The sequence below is a fragment of the Notamacropus eugenii genome, chromosome 2, assembly GCF_028372415.1.
Source record: "Notamacropus eugenii isolate mMacEug1 chromosome 2, mMacEug1.pri_v2, whole genome shotgun sequence".
In the NCBI taxonomy this organism is placed as follows: Eukaryota; Metazoa; Chordata; class Mammalia; order Diprotodontia; family Macropodidae; genus Notamacropus; species Notamacropus eugenii.
The window spans coordinates 471,654,992-471,667,427 of record NC_092873.1 but is presented as its reverse complement, the minus strand read 5'-3'; the positions used below and the strand labels follow the sequence as shown (position 1 = coordinate 471,667,427).

Sequence of the window (12,436 nt, the reverse complement as noted above, 5' to 3'; positions counted from 1 at the left end):
CAAGAAGCCTTGACCTCTGCAGCCTTTCACAGTGATCATTCTGTCTTCCTTGATACTCTCTTCTCTCTAGGTTTTGGGGTACCCCTCTCTTGGGTCTCCCCCTACCTCTCTGACAGGTCCTTCTCGGTCTCTGTGGCCAGATACTCATCTAGATGACACTGTCTCTCAGGCTTCTGTCCTGAGCCCTCTTCCTTTTTCCCTCTATGCTACTTCACTTGGTGATCTCATCAGCTCCCATGGATTTAATGCTGATGGTTCTCAAATCTGCTTTTCCTGTTTCAGCCCTCTGCTGACCTCCAGTCTCACATCTCTAGCTGTCTTTCAGACATCTCAAATTGGATGTCCAGTAGAAATTTTAACCCCAATATGTTCCAGAACAGAATTCATTCTTTTTCCCCAAACCGTCCTTATTACTGTAGAAGGCAACACCATGATTCCAATCCTTCATTCAGTTATCCTGGATTCCTCACTATCTCTCACTCCCCACATCCAAGCTGTTGTCAAAGACCCATTGGTTTCTCCTTTGCAACATCTCCCAAATACACCCCCTTCTCTCCTCTAATACTGCCCCCACTCTGGATCAGGCCCTTATTAACTCATGCCTGGATTATTGCAAATAGTATGAGAGTAGGACTGCCTATCTTAAGTCTCTCCTCATTCCAGTCCATTCTCCATGCAGTTTGATCTTGTCGCCTCCCTAATCAGTAAACTCCAGTGACTTTCCATTACCTTCAGGAACAAATACAATATGCTCTGTTTGGCATTCAGAGCCCTTTGTAACCTAACCCTCTCTTGCCTTTCCAGTCTTTTACATCTTATTTACATCTTATTCCCCAACATAGACTCTTTGATCCAGTGACACTGAACACCTTACTGTTCCATGAACAAGATAGTCCAGCTTTGGGTATTCTCACTGGCTATCCCTCATACCTGGAATGCTCTCCCTCTTCCACCATGACTACTGACTTTCCTGATTTTCTTTAAGTCCCGAATAAAACCTTTCCTTCTAAAGGAAACCATCCTCAACCTTCTTAATTTCAGTGCCTTCCCTCTGTTATTTCCTATTTATCCTGTATATAGCTCACCTTGTATGTATTTGTTTGTAAGTTGTCTCTTTCGTTGGATTGGAAGCTCTTTGAGGGCAGGAACTTTGAGCTGTTTTTGTATTCCTGGTTCTTACAACTGTGCATGGCACATAATGGATGCTTAATAAATGTTTGTTGTTTGTTTGATTGATTGATAGAAGGTAGGATTTCAGCTGGGACTTAAGGGAAGCTAGGAAAACTAGGAGATGGAGATGAGAAGGGAGACAAATTGAGGCGTGAGGGACAGTTAGTAAAATTATCCACAGGTAAAATGGAGAGGTCCATGGGCCTCCCCAAACGATCCATGGCAAAAAAAAAAAAAAGGTTAGGAACTTTTGCTATAGAGGGTATTCTTGTCGATTTTAGATGAGATGATCTTTGGAGGTCTCCTACATATATTTCTCTGTCATCCAGTGTTGTTCTGCTATAAGGAATTTGAGCCATCTGTCCTTTAGTGAGTTGGTGCATTCTCTCCAAAATATACAAAATTCTTCCAGAAATCTTTGTACACCACCTAGCCCATTGCTTTAGACATACTGACATTTAAATGTTGATGAAGACAAATGCCAGAGTAGGAACACAGTGCCAGATATTCTAGACAATCATCATTTCTTTGAGTTTCAGTTAGAAGATAGAGATGGAGAACTCTCATTACTTTTTCCTCTATCAGTTTGTCCTGTAAGAAGAGTGAATATGCTCTCTAGCCACTTGCTGTGGCTAGCAAGTGGTATAAAGGATGTAAAGTCTGGCCTACCTCAGGCCTGGCAAGTGGAAGGAGCTCTATGCCAATACCTTTCCATATTGGAGAGGCTGGCAAGATGCAGGGCTGCTGACTCTTGGGTTGAGTTAGGATTTTTCCCATTGGAAATGTACAGCATGTGCAGCCTAAGGAGAACTGATTTCTGAGTGGATCACATAATGTCTATTTCAGCTATAAATGGTTCATAGCCAGAAGCCTTGGGCTTTTCCTGCTGATTCAGTTTATGCAAGATCAGAGGTAATAATTCATATATTCTTTGCTGAAAGAGAACAATAAGATTTCACTCAGTGTTTTAGGGGAAGGTAGGGCAAACCAGCCAGCTGTTTCACAGTACCTCAGGGCTGTCTAAGACATTCACTATTAGTGACAGGTAGTGAATCAGCTATAAGACCTAGAATTAGAAGAGAAACCTAGGAGTATTGACATTATCCACATGCAAGTGACATGAACAACCTGGGAAGACTTATATGATCAGTTGATGTAGGGTTAAATAAAAAGAACCAAGAGAACAATTTATATAATAACCACAATAATGTAAAGGAAATTAACTTTGGAAAAACTATAGAACTCTTAATACCATAGATATTCATGACTTTAGAATGACCATAAAGCATTTCACTTACCTGTCGACAGAAAGACTGTGGACTAGAGGTGTAGAATAAGACCTGACCAATATATGGAATTGTGTTTCTTGACTATATGCACTTGTTACAAAGGAAGTCTTCTAATTGGGGGAGGAGAGGCACAGAGGGTAAATAGGGATACAAAAAAAGGAGGGGAAAAACATTAAAAGAACATTTCAAAAATAGAAGAAAATAAAAAGTTCAGGGTAACAAAAAAAGACAATTTTGTTAATATTTTATCAAATTTAGTATACGTTTAAAAAAGGGACACAATAGGGCAGCTAGGTGGTGCAGTGAGTAGGCCCTGGAGTCAGGAGGACCTGAGTTCAAATCCAGACTCAGACACTTGACACACTAGCTATGTGATCTTGGGCAAGTTATTTAACCCAAATGGCCTTGCCTTCCCTCAAAAAAAATAAAATAAAATAAAAAAGGGACACACGTTCACATTTTCATATTCAATCCTCTATTATACTGAGATATTCACATTTGGTGAGTATTAAACTTAAAAAAGAAAGTACACAAATATCACCCACTTACTGATTCTGAATTGTGAGCTAAGCAAAAACTTTATTTGATTTAAGCCCCCCTTGGAAACTTTGTCTGACACCTGGCTTCAGTGTCAAGTTATCCTCCTGTCATCTCTTTCCTCACTTCAAAGCTTATCTAACAGTCACATGACAGACACAAGGCCAGCAAGCATCAAAAGCCTTTTGGATGTCACTATTCCATCAGAGCAGAGATTTCTAAAGGCATTTTACAAACACTGGATATCCACAAATTTGGGGAGTTTGCATGTCTAGGTGAAAAAGGATGATGAGTGGAAAAGAGATGTGTATCAAAACCAACACTTAAAACTATATGGTTCTCATAAATCCTGGCCATGGCAGCAAAGACTATTCATGAGGCATGAGCTACAGAAACATTGGTTTCTGAAGGTGCTGTGATCTAGCCTTCAGGGGCTTTTGTGTTTCAGAAGGTCACAAATATGGGATTTGACATTTAGGAATTAGGACTGACAGGAAATAAGGGTTTAGACAACAAAAACTATACTGTCCTGTTTCACAGCATCTAAATCTGTTGTATTTATGGTTGACGAGGAATATCCTCCCATTTGTACTTCAAGAGCATCAATAAAATAATTTTAAAGTATACAGAAGAAGATAAAGTTCAGAAGGGGACATAAACATGATAGTCTTGTTATTATGTTACATTCAGTATATTATATACGTATTTTTAAAATAACATTTTTCATAATTAATACACAGTTATAAATTTTTTTAACTTCAGGAAACCATGATTTCATTGGTGTGGGTATTTCCTCTGTTGACACAGTTTGAAATCCCATCATTTGGTAATTTAGGAAGCTGAGGCATAAAAAGGTTAATTGACTTCACTCCAACCACAAAACTAGTGCCAGAGCTGGGTCTAAACCCTAGATCTCCTAAATTGAAGCCTCCTGTTCTTTCCACTACCGCTTGGATCCTTAGGTTCCTTTCTCTTAGTGAAACATCTCCTCCATTTAAAGTAATGTGATTCTCTGTAAATAGGCAATCTCTTCATCAGTTTGAAATTGAGAGAAGATTTAAAACAAATATATGTAATTCCAAGTTGGCTATATCACTTGAGAGCTATACAAGTAAATGGAATTCAGAATACCAAGCTATCCTAGGGATGTGGGGGATGGAAGAGAAGGATGGACCTGAATACATGTAATACTGCTGTTGGCTGGATTCCAGGTTCAATTATGCAGTGAAAAGGACATTCCCATAGGTACTTCAGGGAAATAATCACGGAGAGTGGGAATAGGGGTATAAAATAAAAGAATATTTAGGTTACAAGGAGTAGGTTTGTTAGAAGATCAAGGAGAAAAGTTTGATTGGTTAGCAAACTCTTGCCAAGAGGTAATTTTCCACCTAGTCTTGCTTTCCAGTGCCATATCTTTTAGTAATCTTTCCAAAGCAATGAAATGATACCCCTCCTTTCTACCTTATCACTGTTCTCACCCCCTGGGAATGAGCAAAGTCATTCTATTCACCTGATAGGTGCTGAGTCTATTAAGTGGGGATAATGATACCTTCCTGCTCTACAAGATTGTATAATATATAGCAATTCAAAAAGTATTGGGTGCTGTAGAAACGATATGCTTTATTATTATCCTGAAATGGAGAGCTACCTATCACCTCTTCTAAAAGAATAAGATTAATGTAATGTCCCTCAAGATTCTTCAAGTAAAAAAAGATAAAGATGTTGATCCTACTTCATTTTCTTCAATGATAAAATGGTTTTTAAAAGACTTTAAATTTGTTTTAAATTTTACACAAAGTTAGTTATCCTGTGAGTTAATGTACTACAGCATCAATTTTTACCAGTTTTTGGCCTTCAGCATGGTTCCTAAGACATAGTAAATGCTTAATAAATGATTGTTGACTTGTTGACTTGACTGGGTCAGACTAGAAGGATTTCTCCCCCTATTGGCACTAGTTTGTTATGAAACAGTCATGGTGTGGTAGATAAAGAGCCAGCCTTAGAAGCATGAAGACTTGGGTCCAAGTCCCTATTGACACATGCTGGCTGTGTGACCCTGTCTGTGCAAGTCACTTAATCTTTGAGTTTTCTAGGCAAGGCAACTCTCTTAAAACGACATGGTAAAGAGGGTGCTGAATTGAATTGGTGGAGGATGTTTCCTTGTTTGGAAGTGAGGCTGGAAGTGCCAGACTGATGGGATCACATAATTTCCAACATCATATTGGCCTACCATTAGACTGGGTCAGGGGAGGTGGAGTGACCTCCCTTGCTACTTTAAGATAACCATTTTATAAGAGAAGAAGAAGAAATAGTAGAGAAGATGAGGATGGACCTGTCTGCTAACTCTTCAGAGAGGAAAATAGTTTTATTTCTTCTCTTGCTCCTACCCTCAGATCTGAGAAATAGGCTAGGGAAAGGGCGAAGGATACCTGTAACTGGAAGGAGAGTAGAGATAACAAGATAAGGGGGAAAAGAAATAGATCTTACAAATAGGAACAATAGATATTCAGTAAATAGTACAGTGTGATCTTCTGGGATGCTGAAGGCCCATCCATACAGTGATTTCATTAGGAAAGGTGTCTCTGTATGTTATCTGTATGTTTGTTTCACACAGTCTCATCATCCTAATAGCATCACTAAAATTCACAAAGAACGTTTAGCACATATATTTTGCAGTGATATTAGTTATTTCACATTGTGTTAGTATTGTTAACAGAACCCTGACCTTTATTTAATTTTGCAACAGTGATGAAAAGGTTAGAAATGAAGGTTTCCCTTAATCTGTAAAGCCTGGTCTTTCAGATGAAGGCCTGCTTTATTTAACACCTTCAAAAACACTATTGTAATCCAGCTTTTACTCTTTGGCTTCTAGTTTATGTCTGTTATTAGTCCAATTACTCATTTTTGAACCCTGAAGTCCTTTATGTAGCCTTGCTCTGTCTGCATACAAAGACATGCATTTTGTGTTAAGTATTAAAAGAGTGACTGTACCTTATTTCACAGGGTCACACAAGTGAGTGTTGTACCAATAGATATGAGACTTTATCTAACTTACATATGATTTCTCAATACAGTAAAGCAAAATATATATGCAAGCAAAGCTGGAATTAATTATAGAATAGAGCACAGACTTGATTTAGCAAGACCCCCAGGAAAAACTCATTTAAGAGAAAGTCACAAATGTTAGCCTATATTAGTAGGCATCTTCTGACAGTTTTCTTAACAGAATTGTTATTTCAGTGGGGATTTGGCATTGGGATCCTGATACACTAGCGGTTTTGATGATTATGAAATAAAAGAATTCAGTGGAAAAATTAGTCTAATTTTTTCTCATTAATAGTTCAATATGTATTTGAGGAGGTAAGTATAATTTCCAGTTCTGAAGATCCTTGAAAAGGATTATTGGAAATGTGTAACTGAATAATAATATGACATTTTAACTTCACTCAGTGTCTCTTGTCTCAGGTCAGGGCAAAGTTGAAATTTAAGTTGGTTATGTACATGACTTCTCAGTTTGTCCTTTGAGCTACCTGCTCCTTCCATTTCTAATACCTTTAAATTGTCCGAGACCATTTAATTATTAATGAGGAAGCAGTTAAACATTTAAACATTGGATTGCAATAATCCTTTGCCATTAAGGAATATAAATGAAATGTGTTATTCAGAGAACTAGAATTACTGGCCTTATCAAATTGCAAAAAATGTTATGCCCAACTTGACAGCGTATCTTAATGGAGCTATTTTACAGTTATGATATTCAGTAATGAAACTATTAGTCTTTTCATCTATGAAAGTTTTGTTGGTGGTAATGGAGGAATTTTTTAAAGAAAAAATCATAATCACCCAAATTAATTGTATGTAGAATTATGGGGACAGAGCTAGTCCAAAATATTCCAAGATACACATGTATGGAAAGGATTTGTAAGATTCAAATTGTGGGAGGGTTTCCTTTACTGAGCAGATTATTTGGACAGCAGTGGAGTTACAGGAGTATATAAGGCACAAGAGGCATTTTCTATTAAAGAGGAAGCATGTACTGAGACTGGGTAGAACCCCAAAATAAATTGATAAGGAATTTTATAATACAAGAGGCAATGATAACATTAGCTTACATTTATAGCAGTCATTAGATCTCCAAGGTACTTTATACATTTTAGCTCATTTGAGTCCTAAAACAATTCAATATGATATTTCAGGTATTATTATATCCATTCCCCAGATGAGAAAACCGAGACTTGATGGGCTTAATTAACCTGCCCGTGGTCACATAGCTAGAATCAGAAGTGGGATTGTAAAGCAGATCTTTTCTGACTCCAAATCTAGCACTAGACAAAGCCCAGTCAGTCAGGGCTTATATGCTAAATGCCTGCTGTATTCCAGGCAACCATGCTCAACTCTGGGATGTCGAAAGTGGCACTTAAGCTGGACTTTGAAGAAAAGCAGGCATTCCAAGAGCTCCAGACGAGGAGAGAGAGTATTCTAGGCATGGGAGCTAGCCGGGGCAAAAGCCCAGAGGTGGGAGATGTAATGTTACATGTGAGGAAGAACAAGAAGGCCAGCATCCTTATGACTAGAACATAGCTTGCATAGAGGGGAGTAATGCATAAGGTTGGAAGGAAATTATAAAGAACTCTAAATGCCATACAAACTTTATATTTGATCCTAGAGGTCATAAGGAACCACTGGATTTTTTGAGTAGGGGGGTGGCATGGTTAGAGTTATACTTGAGGAAAATCACTATGACAACGTGGAGGGTGGATGGAGAAGAGATTTGAATTCAGGAGACCAAAATATTGTGATATTTTAGGTGAGAAATGAACAAGTCCTCCACAGGATATAAGAGCAGGGAGAAGGGAGCATATGTGACAATTGATTGGATATTGACAGTTGTTGAGGTATATGGAGTGAGAGTGAGGAGGTTAGTAAATGGCCTCTGTTTTTTGGTGACATATGAGGTCCTCAGGTCATCTGGTTGGGGAGAAGTGCAACATGAGACTGGAGGAGGAAAGTTACTGTGTTGAGGAGGAGAAGAAATCAATTAGGAATTAAAGGATTGCCCTGAAGCACTGGGTGCCCAGTTGAGATTAGATAACCTGAATAAATTTGTAGTTTATTTAGTCATCCTAGTTCCTCTGATCATCCTTCCTCCTCTGCTCAGGAGTGTGTGAGTGGGCACTACAAAGAGGTAGTTGGTGAGAGTAACCCAGGCTTGAGGTTTGGCAAAGGACAAGCATCGAAAGGACAAAGGATGGAGAGTCTCAAGGGTAGTACTTAGTATTGAGCTGAAATGGCTGCTTAAGATTTTGAGAATATATAATATATATGGAGAAGAATATAGTCAGAGCAGAGGTGATAGGCCAGGAATAAATAGTACGTAGTGATAGAAGCTTCTAATGATGAAGAAGTAAGGCATTGGAAAAGAGAAAATAATAGGAGGCAATAATAGATAAAGGAATTATAGAGGTTCTTGATCTTGGGAATGGTCTTCTTGTGAGTGTGAACATTCCTGTTCATAACCATGTTGCCTCTTTTGGGAAGAAAAATAACTTTAAAAAATACTATGCAAAGCAGGTATTTAAAGTAACCCATTTTCTACTTTTTTAAATTGATTGGCTATTTTTAAAAAGATGGTCTTATTATTTTGCTAGCTCTAAGCACATCCCAGGTGTTTGGGGAAAGAATTTTTTTTTTTGAGGGGGAAGGCAAAGCAGAATTTCTTTCACTTACTGTTCTAAGTTCTTGAAATATGTATTTAGTGAGAAGTAGGGAACTGTTACACTGAGACCAAGAATAGAATATGTGTTAATGTATATTGAGTCACCAAGTATCATGTCACGCGTACCTTATACCTTGTCATGGACCCACAGATCTTTGGCATTTTTACTGCTCTACTGAAGTTTGCATATTTAATGACTTTTTTTTTTTGGTGATGCAGAGCAGTGCACCTGTGAAATGAGTATATTCATGTCTAGAAGCAAAATGAATTCTAATCAAATGAGTTCATATTGTCATTAGATAATAAAGCACAGGACTGAATATATATTGCTAAGAAAAGGGGTGCTTTGTATGACAGTGAGACTTTTGGCAATATTAGGATATATACAGTTTCTGTTGAAAGGTTTTCTCTGTATTTAGAATGCAATATAATTTCTAGGTGGGTAGGATCTGGAAATAAGCCATCAGCCACATTTTAGAAAAATGATCAGGAAATCAGTTTAGAAGACAGATGTAAAAAGGGAGCTACATACTGGGAGAAATTCAAGATTTGGCAGATGTAGGATGGCATGAAGTTAAGTAGTTTTGGCTGAGTACTTGATAACCTTAGTGGAAAACTTCAGGGAAAAGACAGCTAATGGCAACATCTGGCTACGTGGCTGCAAGAAACCTGCGCCAGCTCAGGCAGAATTGGACCTGTCCTTCGTCTTCCCATCCCCAGTGCTTAGCACAGTGCCTGGCACGTAGGGGGGTTTAATGAATGCTGGTTGCCTAATTGACCCTGGGGCTTGAAATTGGAGTATTTCTTTAGCATGACATTTTATATTATGGATATTCTTTTTTGTTTTGTTAATGTTTCATTGATTCTTTTGGGTTTTAAGTCCATCATTTTACATCCATCATGATTCTTTTGGGTTTTACATCTATCATTTTTTTATTCTCTCCCCCCAAAATATTACACCCTTTCTTGTTATGCAGCGAAACCATTAAGTGGCTTTCTTTTAAGTGGCAAGAGCAAACAACACTGATAATATCTGACAATAAGCAATGTCTGTGTTGCACCTGTAGTCCCCCACCTCTTTGTTCAGAGGATGGAGGGAGAGGTCAGTCTCTGTACTCCATCCCTTTGTTGGTTACAATTGTTTGTTACAACGATTCAGAATTCTGTTTCCTTTTAGTGTCATTTTCAGTTACTCTTATAATAATCACAGGGTTGTTGCATGGGGATTATTTCAATTATATCTTTTAAGCAATCTTGGGTGACTTTGATGTACAGATAGGAGACAACTTATTGAAAGAGGTCCTTTGAATGTGGTATTTTACTCCACCATAGCAAATATTTTTCCATAATCAAAAAGAATATATACAGTAAAATCATATTCTTTACAATTATGAGACAACATATGTGGTCCATTGAATAATATACTGTGCTTGCTTAACTAAAGGTACTTTTAGTTTGTTTTGGTCTCCTTGTGATTTACATCAGTTAAATTTCTGCACAAAACTATATAATTGGTGTCTCTCATTTCAGTATAGTGACATAATGCAATGTCAATGTGTCACAAAAAAAAGTACAAATGATAATATAGTGATGAATCTCAAACTAAGAGAAGACATGAAATGATATGAAAAAGCAAAAATGGATTTAAGTTAAATTTAAATCAAACTTAATTCAGCAACTATCTATTAGCTGCCTATTATGTGCAGATAGTTATGTGAAGTAATCAGGGATGAACAAAACTTAGATAGTTGGCCTAGTAAGGAAAAAACTTATATACACTTGATTTTAAAAATTACTTTAATAAACACCACTCAAGAATTTGAAAAACAACTTATATACAAATGCACACTAAGGTGGGAATATAAATCTATTAAGAGCAGATGGAACAGAGTCAGGGAATGATAGAGCCAACTGGATTTCATTAAGTGATTTTGCACCATATGTAAGATGCAAACAAATGCAAGTGGTTTGGATTGCCAGTTTAGATTAAAGGATGAGCTTTGGCTTATCCTGTGTAGCCATCTAAGATTAATAATCTAGTAATGAATATATTTCTGAAGCTTATGGTATGTATAATTAATACAGAAAATGTTTAAAATCAATGACAGGACAGGGATGGTGGAGAATAAATGGCATTTTAATGCAAGCAGCTTCTTATTGTTTGCATTTCCATTATCACCCAGTGTGGGCCCGTTAAACAACACCATTACAGAAAGTGTAATTACCAATCAGCAGAGTGTGACAAGTGTACATTGTTTCCCAATATATATAACATAGACTGTAGCTTTGTACCCTAAAGAAGTTTTCTTTCTTCTTGTGTAAACTCTATAGAGTTTATTTTTCAAGGGCTATAAGACCCTAAAAATTATTTTGTTTTCCAGCTACTTTTACTGAAATCACTGTTTCATGAGTAAGACAAAGCTGAAACTTAGAGGTCTAAGACCCTAGTATGTGGAGAAAGTCTAAGGCATCAACTAGAACTTGGTGACTTCAGACCTAAACTGGCTAGCAGTGTGACACTGGCAAGCCATTTAACATTTCCTGACCTCAGTTTCCTTATCTGTAAATTAAGGGATTAGACTAAATGGTATTTACATTTCATTCTAGTTTCATATATCATAGTAGTTTCTTTTACATATAATACTTCACATTCTTGCTCTAGGGATCAAGAAAAAAATGTTTTTAATTTGGTACCTGTTAAGCTACCTTATGATTCCGCTGACTCTGAAGGATGCTTCTCAGATTCCCTTTTGGTCACCAATTCTGATTTTAGGCACCACTGGCTCACAGGTGAATCTTTATGCCTCTAATTTTAAATGTTCTTTTAATACCAGTATTTAATCCCAATAATGTCAGTTATATGATATTGTCATATTGAGGAAGCATAATGCCATGAGAAAGAGAGTAGCCTCAGAACCAGGGAGAGCTGAGTGCCCCTGACAATGTAGAGTTATGAATGTTGGGCAAGACACTTAATGTCTCTAGGCCAGGGTGTCAAATTCAAGTAGAAATGGGTCCAGGAGACCATGTAGGAGTATCTTTGCATCTACATATTGACTTAGAAAAATACATATTACCATTGTCTGTGTTATGTTATGTTATGTTAAATTATGATTTATCTTGTTAAATGCTTCCCAAATTACATTTTAATCTGGTTCAGAGAACTTGGGAGTATTGTATGCGATGGCACCTGCTCCAGGCAGCTCTCTAAGACAGCTTCTTAACCTGGGATCTGCTAACATTATTTTAAATAATATTTTGATAAGTTTATTTCAATATAATTCTCTCACTTTTGATCTTCTGTATTTTTCATGCATCTAAAAACATTCTGAAATGGGATCCATAGGCTTCACCAGATTGCCTAAAGGAGGTTTATGAGAAAAAAAGATTAAGAACTCTTATTAAAGACTTTAGGTTGCATAGCAGGTGTTGACCTGCATTGGTAGAGAGAATTTCCTCATTTAGGAGTTCTCTGTACTAATAAAATCACAAGTATAGACCTGATCCCAAACCCTCTATGAAATGAAAGTGACTAGAGCAGCCTGGGGTTTCATATATGAGAGATGACCAGAAAATAGCAGGTGCCATCAAAATCTGAATAATTTTCCATTTTAGAAATGTAAGTTTGCTTTGTGTACCATTGGCCAGAACAGATTTCCCAGCACATTTATCTGCAAGACATGCTTAAGAATGGAAAACTAACTGTTGCTGTTGCATAAACTCA

At 37.3% G+C, this 12,436-nt stretch overlaps 1 protein-coding gene across 13 annotated transcripts in view; it reads left to right on the top strand.

Moving 5' to 3' along the window:
* Positions 1-12,436, top strand: part of RABGAP1L (RAB GTPase activating protein 1 like) — a 686,444-nt gene that overhangs the window by 603,152 nt on the left and 70,856 nt on the right. The window lies entirely within an intron of this gene.